This window comes from Phalacrocorax aristotelis, chromosome 5, assembly GCF_949628215.1.
Source record: "Phalacrocorax aristotelis chromosome 5, bGulAri2.1, whole genome shotgun sequence".
Lineage (NCBI taxonomy): Eukaryota > Metazoa > Chordata > Aves > Suliformes > Phalacrocoracidae > Phalacrocorax > Phalacrocorax aristotelis.
This window is the reverse complement of record NC_134280.1, coordinates 68,501,783-68,515,215: the sequence shown is the minus strand read 5'-3', so window position 1 is coordinate 68,515,215 and position 13,433 is coordinate 68,501,783.

The window sequence follows — 13,433 nt, the reverse complement described above, 5'->3', positions numbered from 1 at the left end:
AAGGCCGAAGCCATGCTCAACAACATGACAAGCTAATATGGAGGAGAATGAGATTAACAAGTTGAAATATCTCTTTCCTGTTTGAGGTTAACCTCAGGCAAGAAAGAGTTTGTTGGTGTAATGTCTTGTTGAATTTTAACATGGAAATGTCTCCTGGCATGTGTTCCAAACACCCTACAAATAGTGATATTGATCTGACCTTCAATTTATGTGAGAGGCCCTTTGCAAAACTCAGATCTGGGTTTGAATGGCAAATAGCTTTAATATTCTGAGGAGAGTGGATCAGTTTGAGACGATAAATCACCAGGATTCTAGCCTTTTTTTTAAATTATCATTTTAATGCAGGCTGCTTTCCCTGGAGCCAAGGACAAAAAAACGTGGTGTTTCATTAAAAAAATCATACAGCAGATGTATTTGTACAAAAGGGATTTATACGAAATCCATTCCTGCTCTCTGTTGCCAGGTTTTTCAGGTATCTGCCATCTCTGTGGCAGTGGGCTGGAACGGACACTCTCCGTCTTTAGCCTTTATACACTTTGTCGGTATCTTTCCGTTTCAGTTCCCGCAGAGCATCTTCTCCAATGCCCAGCCCATGCCTCTGTTTCTCCTTGATGCCATATCCCATATCCCATCCTCCAGTACCGGATCACGAGGCAATGGCGCTCCCAGCTCATGGCTACCAAGACTGCATAACAAGCTGAGCAGTCTTGACGCAGCCATATGATATTTAATTTAAAAAAAAAATCAATTTGTGGTTTTCTTTGCTTGTGACAATATATAAAATTAACAGGAAGACCTACAAACCTTCTTGTCTTACCCTTCTTGAAGTCTTTATATCATCCTTATACCACCAGTTTCTTAATTCTCACAGTTTCGTAAGTACAGTAACAGCTGGGAGTACTGCTGTGGCTGTCCACCTGTGTTTTAGGGAATACTCAAGTGGGCATCAGTCCACTTTCCTTGCAGATAATTTTTTTTAATAGCAGTGTTTTTCCATCTAGGATGTTAGCAAGTAACCTTTCTTAGCCATGAAGTAATGTATCATTTCACTGAAGCTGGTGCTGATATTGAGCGGTTTTCTATAGAACTGTTCATGATCCGGATGTGAATTTCACAGGTTTACTCTCTTTATTGATTTCCCATCTGGCCCAGAGAAAATGATGTTCTTACAGGACTTCAAAGCCTCTAATTAAACCCGAGAAGAATTTCAGCCAGCCGTAGCCGCCTCTGGTCTGTAAAATACCCAAGCTGAAAGATCAACTTGACCAGCTTGACCCATGATCTGACAACACTACTCGTAGAGCTGGCAGTGACCTTATGCCTTAGGAACCATCCTTCCCTGGCAGTCTGACCTTGGGAGCATCACTTCTATTTAATTAAAAAAAAAAAAAAAAAAAGGTGGGCTCCAGTCTGCCTAAACTTGCTGCTACTCAAGTTCCAGACAGTCCCGTCTGCCCACTTTCTGCTGTTGCTTAGTCTTACCTGCGTTACTGGATACATCTACCTACTTCTCTGCTCCAAGGTGGAGAAGACAGATGAATTGCATAGAGCTTTGCCATACTTTCAAGGTGAAAAGCGGTTAAATAAGTACTGAGGTCTGGGCTTGGATGTTCTTTCTGTAAGATTTTTCTTGTACAACGAAATATCAAAAATCCTCTTCTGATCTCTTATATAGACTTACTGTGCATAGCAGTCCGAAGGGGATATATGGAGTTTGTCTTGAAAAATATCACTACTCTGGGTCTTTTCCTACTCCCATTCCAGTTGCTGAATATATTGCTGTTGTCCTTCATAAGTACAAGATGTGATTTTTCTGGATATGTGTGATTCTCCGAACATGTGCAATTCCCTGTCTAGCTAACCGCTGTTAGGGCTTGTCAGGAAGGTTTCCTTACGGTAGCTCTTTCACTCTGGTAGTCTGGTAGAGAGCATTTTGCGTTGCAGGTTGCACGCTGAATCAGACGCTTGGCTCTCACACAGAGTTGCTGAATTAACATGATGTGACCCAGAGATGCGAAGGGATTTCTTTCATTAACGGTGCTGGGATGCTCGGGAGAACGCAAGATGCGTTTCCTAGACAACAGCCGATGTTACTGTGTAACTGGAAGAAAGTACAGAGGCTGCAAAGGGAGTTTATGAGGAGTAGGGATCAATTTAGGGAAAAAAAAATCTGAATAGCAAAATTAAAGTTCTTTTACAAAATGTAAACCCCATCAAACATAAAGACCTGCTTATAGATTCTGCCAAGCAGCTGCGATAGTCTCAGAAATAAAAAGCCCCACAAAAAACCAGCAAAGAAATGCAGTTTAAAACGCAAGTACATCACCTCCTTAAGTCTCTCCATGCTGCAACCTCAGAGTCACAATCCTTATCTGACTTTTATCCCAAAATAGAACAATCACGAATGATCATCCTGGTGGAATAAACACAGATGGCGGCTTGTGCGCGATCTCATTCAGCTGAAGTTTTACTTCAAATTCTATGCAGGATAAATAAACGTCAGCTGAAGGACCATCTCTCCTCTGTTCTGGAGGCTCGCGGGAGGAGGCCTGATGCAGACTCCTGGTTAACGTTGAAGTGGCGTGCCTGAGAGCAGAGCCTGTGCCCCTGCTTGAGCAACCAGCGTGTGCTTAGCCCTGTGGGTCGCTTTTGAAGAATAAGTTTGAAGCTTGGATGTATCATTTGTCTGCTTCAGTAGCCAGAAAGGTATGACTTGAGTTGCCCTCGTCTGACCATTTTAAAATGATTACAAAGGAGATTGTTTTCCTGTGCTTACAACTATAGATACTTGGGCTAACGGTTTGTGCTGGTTTTGGCTGAGAAGGGGTTAATTCTCCTCACTGTGGGGGTCAGCTACCTTTCCAGCTTCCCGCGCTCTGCCGCGTGGCGTGGCAGGGGGGGCTGGGAGGGGCAGGGCCATGGTGGGGGCGGCTGACCCCGACTGGCCAATGGCAGGTTCATTCCATACCATGTGACACCATGACCAGTATATTGAGGGGGGGCTGTTGCGGCTCGGGGGCGGCGCGGCGTCGGGTCGGCGGGCTGCGAGCGGCTGCGGCGCGTGCGGTTTGTTCCGGCGGTTCGTTCCCCCTCTCCCCTCCCCTCCCTTCCCTTCCCCCCTCCCCCGGGGCTTTGCGCCTCTCGTTGTTCTCCTTCACATTGCATTTCTACTGTTGTTTCTTTTAATTTTCATTATTAAACTGTTCTTATCCCAACCCACGAGCGTTACCCTTCTGATTCTCTCCCCCATCTACCGGTGGGGGAGTGAGCGAGCGGCTGTGTGGGGCTGAGCTGCCGCTAAACCACGACAGTCTTTTTGGCGCCCAACGTGGGGCACGAGGGTTGGAGATAACAACAGCTGCTGGTCACAGCACCATGTTGTCCTTTTTGCAGTGGGTGTTAAAAATCGGTGTTGGTTGTTTGAGTCTGCTGTGTTCTGCTGTGATTAGTAATGTTTTGCCTACGAGATTTGTTATACAAACACTCGTTTTCAGCTTTACCTGGTATTTGGGGTTTTTGCTGAAACCGTTACTGTACTTCGGATACCACCTTGTTGAGGCAATTAGCAATTATACCTCCTCCTCTGAGAGATTTTATATGGAGGAAATACAGAATAATACCTTTGCAACTTTGTTCTATGATGTCTGTGCCTTTGTTACAACAACGTTTTTGTATCTTGAACATCCTTGGGTGGTTAAGGTGCAGTCATTGTTAGTTTTTGGGCATGTTGTTTTGGTTTTGACTAAGCAACTTAAGAATATCACCCAGAAATCTGCCCCGAGGCTTGATAGTTACGAGTGGCAGGGCATGTGGGATAGCATGGGCAAATACCTAGGGCAGTGGGCACCCCCAGTGTTTTGGAGTTTCACCCCCGAGCAAGTGCAGAATCCTAAAAAACTAGTAGAATATTTGGAGAAAGTATGTTGTTACGCTGGGAACTCCAGAGAGACACAGATAACTGCAACGTGCTGGGGTCTGGCCCATGCATACCGAGCCCTGCTCAACAGTATTCAGTGCCCCCAGGGGGAAGAGAATGTCTCTGGATTGAAATGCAAAGTGACTGGCACTGTAGACAATCCAGCCCTGACAACAGGCACTGCAGCCACTCAAACCCCCACAACAAGTACCGGAGCTAGCTCAGAAAATAAACCCGTACCAGTATCAGTTGCCCCCATACACAAGACGAAATATTGGAAGCGGACATCAACTCGTTTAGAACGGGATGATGATGAACCAGGGCCATCGCGGGGAGAGGAGGGAGAAGTAATAAATGAAATAGAGACCACCCGATCCCTGTCCTTAAGCGAGTTGCGAGATATGCGAAAAGATTATAGCCGTCGTTCAGGTGAGCACATTGCCACCTGGCTGCTCCGATGCTGGGATAATGGGGCCAGTAGCCTGGAACTAGAGGGAAAAGAAGCCAAACAATTGGGATCCCTTTCTGGGGAAGGGGGCGTTGACAAAGCAATTGGAAAAAAACCACAAGCCCTCAGCCTCTGGAGGCGACTCCTGTCTGGAGTGAAGGAAAGGTATCCCTTTAAAGAAGATGTTACATATCGCCCAGGAAAATGGACAACTATGGAGAAAGGCATCCAGTATCTCAGGGAATTAGCTGTGTTTGAGGTGATTTATGGTGACCTGGATGATCAACGGTCATCCAAAGATCCAGATGAAGCCGAGTGCACACGACCCATGTGGCGGAAGTTTGTACGGAGCGCACCATCTTCGCATGCAAACTCATTGGCAGTGATGTCCTGGAAAGATGACGAGACACCAACGGTGGCAGAGGTGATAGATAGGCTCCGGGATTATGACACAAATATCTCTTCCTCGCTTGTCTCTGCTGTGGAGAAACTATCCCAAGAGGTCCAGCAACTCAAAGAAGATCTGTCCTACTCCCCACCTCGACAGAGCAGTGTCTCAGCTGTTAGGAATAAGCGTCCTTTGGCTCAAAGAAGGGGATACACACCACGGGCCACCCTATGGTTCTACCTGCGTGACCACGGAGAGGACATGATGAGGTGGGATGGCAAGCCTACTTCGACCCTACAGGCACGAGTACATGAACTGCAAGGAAGAACAGTCACTCAGGGAGGCTCTTCCAGGAAAGCTGCTGCTCCAGTTTCCAGCGAGCAAGTCCCCAGACAGAGGAGTAGAAGCGCAGATTTTATTTCTAAGTGTAATAGAGGGACTCCTGATTCACATTTACAGGAAGTGAGTTGTGACTGCCATGATCAGGACTAGAGGGGCCCTGCCTCCAGCCGGGTGGAGGAAAGGGATAACCGGGCTTACTGGACTGTGTGGATCCGATGGCCTGGCACGTCCGACCCACAGGAGTATAAAGCTTTAGTGGACACCGGCGCACAGTGCACCTTAATGCCATCAAACTATATAGGGGCAGAACCCATCAGCATTGCTGGAGTGACAGGGGGATCCCAAGAGCTAACTGTATTGGAGGCTGAAGTGAGCCTAACTGGCAATGAGTGGCAGAAGCACCCCATTGTGACTGGCCCAGAGGCTCCGTGCATCCTTGGTATAGACTACCTCAGGAGAGGGTATTTCAAGGACCCAAAAGGTTACAAGTGGGCTTTTGGTGTAGCTGCCTTGGAGACGGAGGAAACTGAACAGCTGTCTACCTTGCCCGGTCTCTCAAAGGACCCTTCTGTGGTGGGGTTGCTGAAGGTCAAAGAACAACAGGTGCCAATCGCCACCACAACAGTGCACCGGCGGCAATATCGCACCAACAGAGACTCTCTGATCCCCATCCATAAACTCATTCACCAACTGAGGAGCCAAGGAGTCATCAGTAAGACCCACTCACCCTTTAACAGTCCCATATGGCCAGTCCGGAAGTCTAATGGAGAGTGGAGACTAACAGTAGACTATCGTGGCCTGAATGAAGTCACTCCACCGTTGAGTGCTGCTGTGCCAGACATGCTAGAACTTCAATACGAACTGGAGTCAAAGGCGGCCAAGTGGTATGCCACAATTGATATTGCTAATGCATTCTTCTCAATCCCTCTGGCAGCAGAGTGCAGGCCACAGTTTGCTTTCACATGGAGGGGCGTCCAGTACACCTGGAATCGACTGCCCCAGGGGTGGAAACACAGTCCTACCATTTGCCATGGACTGATTCAGACTGTACTGGAACAGGGAGAAGCTCCAGAACACCTTCAATACATTGATGACATCATTGTGTGGGGCAGCACAGCAGAAGAAGTTTTTGAGAAAGGTGAGAAAATAGTCCAAATCCTTCTGAAAGCTGGTTTTGCCATAAAACAAAGTAAGGTGAAGGGACCTGCACGAGAAATCCAGTTCTTAGGAATTAAATGGCAAGACGGTCGTCGTCAGATTCCAATGGATGTGATCAACAAAATAGCAGCCATGTCTCCACCAACTAGCAAAAAGGAAACACAAGCTTTCTTGGGCGTTGTGGGTTTTTGGAGAATGCATATTCCAAATTACAGTCTGATCGTGAGCCCTCTCTATCAAGTGACCCGGAAAAAGAATGATTTCAAATGGGGCCCTGAGCAACGACAAGCCTTTGAACAGATTAAACGAGAAATAGTCCATGCAGTAGCTCTTGGGCCAGTCCGGGCAGGACAAGATGTAAAAAATGTGCTCTACACTGCAGCCGGGGAGAATGGCCCTACCTGGAGTCTCTGGCAGAAAGCACCTGGGGAGACCCGGGGTCGACCCCTAGGGTTTTGGAGTCGGGGATACAGAGGGTCTGAAGCCCGCTATACTCCAACTGAAAAAGAGATATTGGCAGCATATGAAGGGGTTCGAGCTGCTTCAGAAGTGGTTGGTACTGAAGCACAGTTGCTCCTGGCACCCCGACTGCCAGTGCTGGGCTGGATGTTCAAAGGAAACATCCCCTCTACACACCATGCAACTGATGCTACGTGGAGTAAATGGGTTGCACTGATCACCCAGCGGGCTCGAGTAGGAAACCCCAGTCGCCCAGGAATCTTGGAAGTGATTATGGACTGGCCAGAAGGCAAAGATTTTGGATTATCACCAGAGGAGGAGGTGACACGTGCTGAAGAAGCCCCACTGTATAACAAACTGCCAGAAGATGAGAAGCAATATGCCCTGTTCACTGATGGGTCCTGTCGCCTTGTGGGAAAGCACCGGAGATGGAAGGCTGCTGTATGGAGTCCTACACGACAAGTAGCAGAAACTGCTGAAGGAGAAGGTGAATCGAGCCAGTTTGCAGAGGTAAAGGCCATCCAGCTGGCCTTAGACATCGCTGAACGGGAAAAGTGGCCAGTGCTCTACCTCTATACTGATTCCTGGATGGTGGCGAATGCCCTGTGGGGCTGGCTGCAGCAATGGAAGCAAAGCAACTGGCAGCGCAGAGGCAAACCCATCTGGGCTGCCACATTGTGGCAAGATATTGCTGCCCGGGTAGAGGAACTGGTTGTAAAGGTACGGCATGTGGATGCTCACGTCCCCAAGAGTCGGGCCACTGAAGAACATCGAAACAACCAGCAGGTAGATCGGGCTGCCAAGATTGAAGTGGCTGAGGTGGATCTGGACTGGCAGCATAAGGGTGAACTATTTCTAGCTCGGTGGGCCCATGACACCTCAGGCCATCAAGGGAGAGATGCAACATACAGGTGGGCTCGTGATCGAGGGGTGGACTTGACCATGGGTATTATTGCACAGGTTATCCACGAATGTGACACATGCGCTGCAATCAAGCAAGCGAAGCGGGTAAAGCCTCTGTGGTATGGGGGACGATGGCTGAAATATAAATATGGGGAGGCCTGGCAAATTGACTATATCACACTCCCACAGACCCGCCAAGGCAAGCGCCATGTGCTTACAATGGTAGAAACAACGACTGGCTGGCTGGAAACATATCCTGTCCCCCACGCCACTGCCCGGAACACTATCCTGGGTCTTGAGAAACAAGTCCTGTGGCGACATGGCACCCCAGAGAGGATTGAGTCAGACAATGGGACTCATTTCCGAAATGGCCTCATAGACACCTGGGCCAAAGAGCACGGCATTGAGTGGGTGTATCACATCCCCTATCACGCACCAGCCTCTGGGAAAATTGAAAGGTACAATGGACTGTTAAAAACCACACTGAGAGCAATGGGGGGTGGGACATTCAAGCACTGGGATACACATTTAGCAAAAGCCACGTGGTTAGTCAACACGAGGGGATCTGCCAACCGAGCTGGCCCTGCCCAGTCAGAAATCCTACATACTGTGGAAGGGGATAGAGTCCCTGTAGTGCACACAAAAAGTATGCTGGGCAAAACAGTCTGGGTTCTTCCTGCCTCTGGCAAAGGCAAACCCATTCGTGGGATTGTTTTTGCTCGAGGACCTGGGTGCACTTGGTGGGTGATGCGGGAGGATGGAGAAATCCGATGTGTGCCTCAAGGGGATTTGATTTTGGGTGAAAACAGTCAATGAACTGAATGGCACAATGTGAACTGCTATATAATATTGTGTGTCACCTCTGTGTTGTATCAATGATATCAGAGTACGAGCCTCCCAACCCATGGAAGATCAACTATGAAACAAGCCGTGCAGCAGTGATGGAACGATGACTGACTCGGTATGCAGCAACCCAACGCCACACACCATCTCTCCCACCCGGAAAGACTGATACAACAGATGGAGCCCAGAGTCATGGACTGCGTGAACTCAATGGACATTTTAATGGACATTTTACAGGGAAGATCCATGAACTAAGGGAATGATGTCTGTGTATTATGTTAAAGGATGGGAAGGGGAGGGGTGGTGGTTGGTACGGTTGTATTGCATCATATGGGACCTGGGCATGGTGTAAGTGGTATGGAATAAGGGGTGGAGAATGTGCTGGTTTTGGCTGAGAAGGGGTTAATTCTCCTCACTGTGGGGGTCAGCTACCTTTCCAGCTTCCCGCGCTCTGCCGCGTGGCGTGGCAGGGGGGGCTGGGAGGGGCAGGGCCATGGTGGGGGCGGCTGACCCCGACTGGCCAATGGCAGGTTCATTCCATACCATGTGACACCATGACCAGTATATTGAGGGGGGGCTGTTGCGGCTCGGGGGCGGCGCGGCGTCGGGTCGGCGGGCTGCGAGCGGCTGCGGCGCGTGCGGTTTGTTCCGGCGGTTCGTTCCCCCTCTCCCCTCCCCTCCCTTCCCTTCCCCCCTCCCCCGGGGCTTTGCGCCTCTCGTTGTTCTCCTTCACATTGCATTTCTACTGTTGTTTCTTTTAATTTTCATTATTAAACTGTTCTTATCCCAACCCACGAGCGTTACCCTTCTGATTCTCTCCCCCATCTACCGGTGGGGGAGTGAGCGAGCGGCTGTGTGGGGCTGAGCTGCCGCTAAACCACGACACGGTTGCTCTAGAGAACTGTTTTAGGATCTTAAAGGTATATGGTTTTCAGGTAGCAGTTCCACAGACATCCAAGCTGATCTGTTGGCTTGCTGCCATGAGAAAGGGCTTTCCTCTCCCCTCACCTCTTAGCCTCCATTCCCTCTTGCCTAGTCTGCGGTGATTTTTTTCACTTCCTGATTCACTACCCTGACAAAAAAAAAGAAGCCTCCTTTGTGTCGTTTTGACTCGTTAGCTTTCAGATGGGTTAGTGAGTTGAATTGTTTTTTGGATAGTCCTGGCAACCGTCAAGGCTGACACAAAGCGAAGCGATGCCGTGGGGGACGAAGGGGGAGTTGGCTGCCCCTTTCATTGGCAGGATGCTATTGCATCGCCCTCCTGTTTCGTGTAGCAGCGGCATCGGGGAGAGAGTTTAGTGTTTGCTGAGAAACGAGTTCTTGTCTACCTCCAAAATTCAGTAACACCTCTTTCTATAGTCTTGGCCCAGGACCCTTGCATCCTATCATTCATCTGAGATTTTTATAACCTTTTACAATTAATTCTTGTGAATTAATTAATATGACAGGAAAATGGAAATGCTACACCCTTTTCAGGGTAGGCAAGGAGGAAGGTGATGACAGGCCAGTCAGCCTCACCTTGGTCCTTAGGAAGATTGTGGAGCAGTTCCTCACGAAAACTCTTTACTGGCACGTGAAGAACAAAAATTCGAACAGCCAGCATGGATCTACCGAAGCAAACCATGCTTGACCATCCTGATTGACCTTTATGATGAAAGGACAGGTTTTGTGGATGAAGGGAAAGGAATGAGTGATGTTCACTTTGACTTGAGACAGGCTTTTGGTACAGTCTCGTGTATTATCTTCGTAGCCAAATCAAGGAGATGTGAACTGGATGGGTGGGCTGCAAAGTGAGGGAAAAACTGGTTGATTGGCAGTGGCCCATGATTCAAAGTCTGACTGGCATCTGATTACTGGTGATGTTTCTCAAGGATCAGTGCTGAGGCTGATCCTGTTTAAGATTTTCTGTAATGACCTGGATTACAGAATCACAGAACGGTTTGGGTTCAAGGGACCTTTAGAGCCCATCTAGTCCAACCCCCCTGCAGTGAGCAGGGACATCTTCAACCACACCAGGTCGCTCAGAGCCCCGCCCAGCCTGGCCTTGAGTGTTTCCAGGGATGGGGCATCGACCACCTCTCTGGGCAGCCTGGGCCAGCGCTTCACCACCCTCACCTGGATGATGGGCTGTAACACACTTCTCAGCAAATTTCCAAACGATGCCAAACTAGGGGAATGAGCTGGTGTGCTGGAAGGCAGCACAACATTCAGAAGGGACTACAGGTGGGGAGAGGCTGAGGGAACTGGGTTTGTTTAATGTGAAGAGGAGGGAGGGAATCACATTGTACTTTTCCGCTGCCAGAAAGGTGGGGATGGGTGGGTAATAAAGAAGGAAGCCCTTCTCAGGAGTGCACAGCCAAAGGACCAGAAGCAACGGTCACAGGCTGAAAAAGGGAACTTCTAGTTGGACTTAAGGAGAAAATTGTTAATCCTGAGTGTAGCTGAGCACTGGCATAGGCTGCCTGGAGTGGTAGGGGGATCTTCATCCTTAGGGGTTTTTCAAACTTGACTGGACAATGCCATAAGGAACCTGATTTCATTTACAAGTTAGGTCTGCTTCAAGCAGGTGGTTGGACCAGGTGAACTTCAAAGGTCTCTTCCAAGCTAATTTATTCTTCATCTGCAATTACTTTCTCTCTTACAAATGCAGGGTGTTTTGATCACTTGCCCAAGCTCTCAGGGAAAAAAAACCAACAAATCTGAGAACAGATACTGGAAAAACTCATGGAAAAACTCTGTGTTTCAACCACAAAACTGTTTCTGTGTGCGTCTCCCTCTCTTTCCACACCAGCATCTGGTAGGCAATTGTGAAGCCACTACTGTTGCTGCAAAACTTCATCTAACCAGTTATGCTCTCAGTTCTGTTTGTTAGAAAGGGAGAATTATTGGAGAAATGGTAGTAAACACCTCTGACTTTATTGCCTGATTATTAATTAATAGCTTTGTCTCTCTCTAGTATTTCCTAGGCAAATATCACTCTATGAGGCTCACATTGGGCAAATATGTTGGTAAAGTTTGTTGCAGCATCCCAGAGGTCTTTACAATTTACTGAGCTGCTTGTTTGATAGGTTTTACTCTCCACTACCTGCCAGTGGATCCCACACTTAGAAAAAAAATTGTGTAATTAATGAGCCAAGATTTTACTTCTTCCATTAAAAGAAATGTTCTTGCACTAAATCTTTACAGTATCCTCAAAGAAAGCTTTGATGTCAGCAGGACTGTCTCCTGCCTGTGAGGAAGGACCACAGAATTCAACATAGACTATATATCCGATGAGGATTTATTTTCTGTTGTATGAAACTAGACTGATGACTGCCTAACAGATGCAAGCAGTTGTCCTGTGAAGAATCATCAAATTTCTCTGAGAGAAAAGTTCTCTCTCTCGTTTTATCCATGAACTGTATCTATGCAAGGGAATTCTGTTATAAATAGAGCTAAATACATACGGTTCAACCACAGTAACTTTTTCATCGTTATTTCATTATCAGAGCGATGTGGTCCTGGCATTATTTTCTAACTCTTTCCATCGTGACTTTACGTGTTCTGTCTTAGCAAAACATGATGGCACAGCTCTTGCGAGGCAATAAGGTACTGTTGCTGTTAGGCGTCTGTGTCCTGAAAAAAACAGCCTCAAGATCATCGTGTGAGTTTGTATTTAAATTGTGAAACACTTAAAAGTGAGTGCTAATTCAAATGGTACTCAACTCAGAAATTGAAGTTTGCAGAAGTGTCTTTTAAAGGCAGTTCTGGGTACTACAGAGGTTATTCATCTTCCCTGAGGCACAGGAAACTGAAGAGGCTTTACCAAAAACTGTGCAGGGGTTCATTGTCCGGGTCCAGGACTCCTGGGCCAGCACCAGAAACACAGAGCCATTTTTCTTTTTATATTTCATTGCTGAAATCTCAGGGATGAAAAATCAAAAACAAAACTCCCACCCCCCCAAAATAAAACCCAAACAAACCCCAAACCTCTACAGAATTAGTGGTGGAATGTTTTCTGTTGACTTCACTGTCCAAGGCATTCACCTGGAAACTGATTCTTCAAGCTAAAATTAGATTGCTGTAATATTTGAAGACCTTGGGTTTGTCTTGGTCAGTACAACCGAAATAAGTAAATGGTTGGCAGCAACCTTCCTTTCCTACAGAGTTATCCTGTTAAAGGCTACTCAGTTATAGACCATGTGTCAATCATAACAGCTTCACGGTTATATTCATTACTATGTTTAGACTAAACTTTTTAGCTGGCAATATTTTAGATTACTTAAAGTACTTAAAAAGTTTTTTAAGAAGGTTGAATGCATGTAAAAAAAAAAAAAAGGTCTTACAACTGAATCTTATTTGATGGTGAAACTACTGCCTGTTGCTTTGTACTTTTGTCTGGGAATCACCCACAGAGAAAACCAGTTTGAAAGGAGAGTCGTAACTTGTTTACACCTAACCCCCAGTGTCACGGGTTGCTTTGGAGACACCACGGAGGGTGTCGGGACATACCGTCAGCATGGGTGCAGCTTTTCTCTTATCCTATTCCTTACCTTTGAAAAGGGACCCTTTACCTTTGTACATTCCTTATATTTATAGCGCAAACCTTCAGCTTTGATTTCCTCCTTTTAGGAGAACAGCATAGAGGCAGATGTGATTCCTGCTCTCTGATCCTTTACCTTGCCAAAGGCAGACCGGATCTGACACAATTTCTGTCTAATGACCATATCTCTGTATAATCATCTAAATTGTGGCTGTGTTATTGGTGTCATATTGGTAAGAAAAAGATCCCACATACAAAATTGGTGGGCTCTATGTAGAAGATGCGTACAGTTGAGATACTTTGCAACTTAGTCTGCTGTGCGTAACTTAGAGGGTGAGCTTTTGCTCAGTCTGTTCCCTGTGGCCAGGATCCTCGCATGGCAGGGCAGAAGGAAGCAAGAAGACAAGATCCCCTTGAGCTGGGGGATGCTACGTGTCCTCCGTGTTCCTATTGT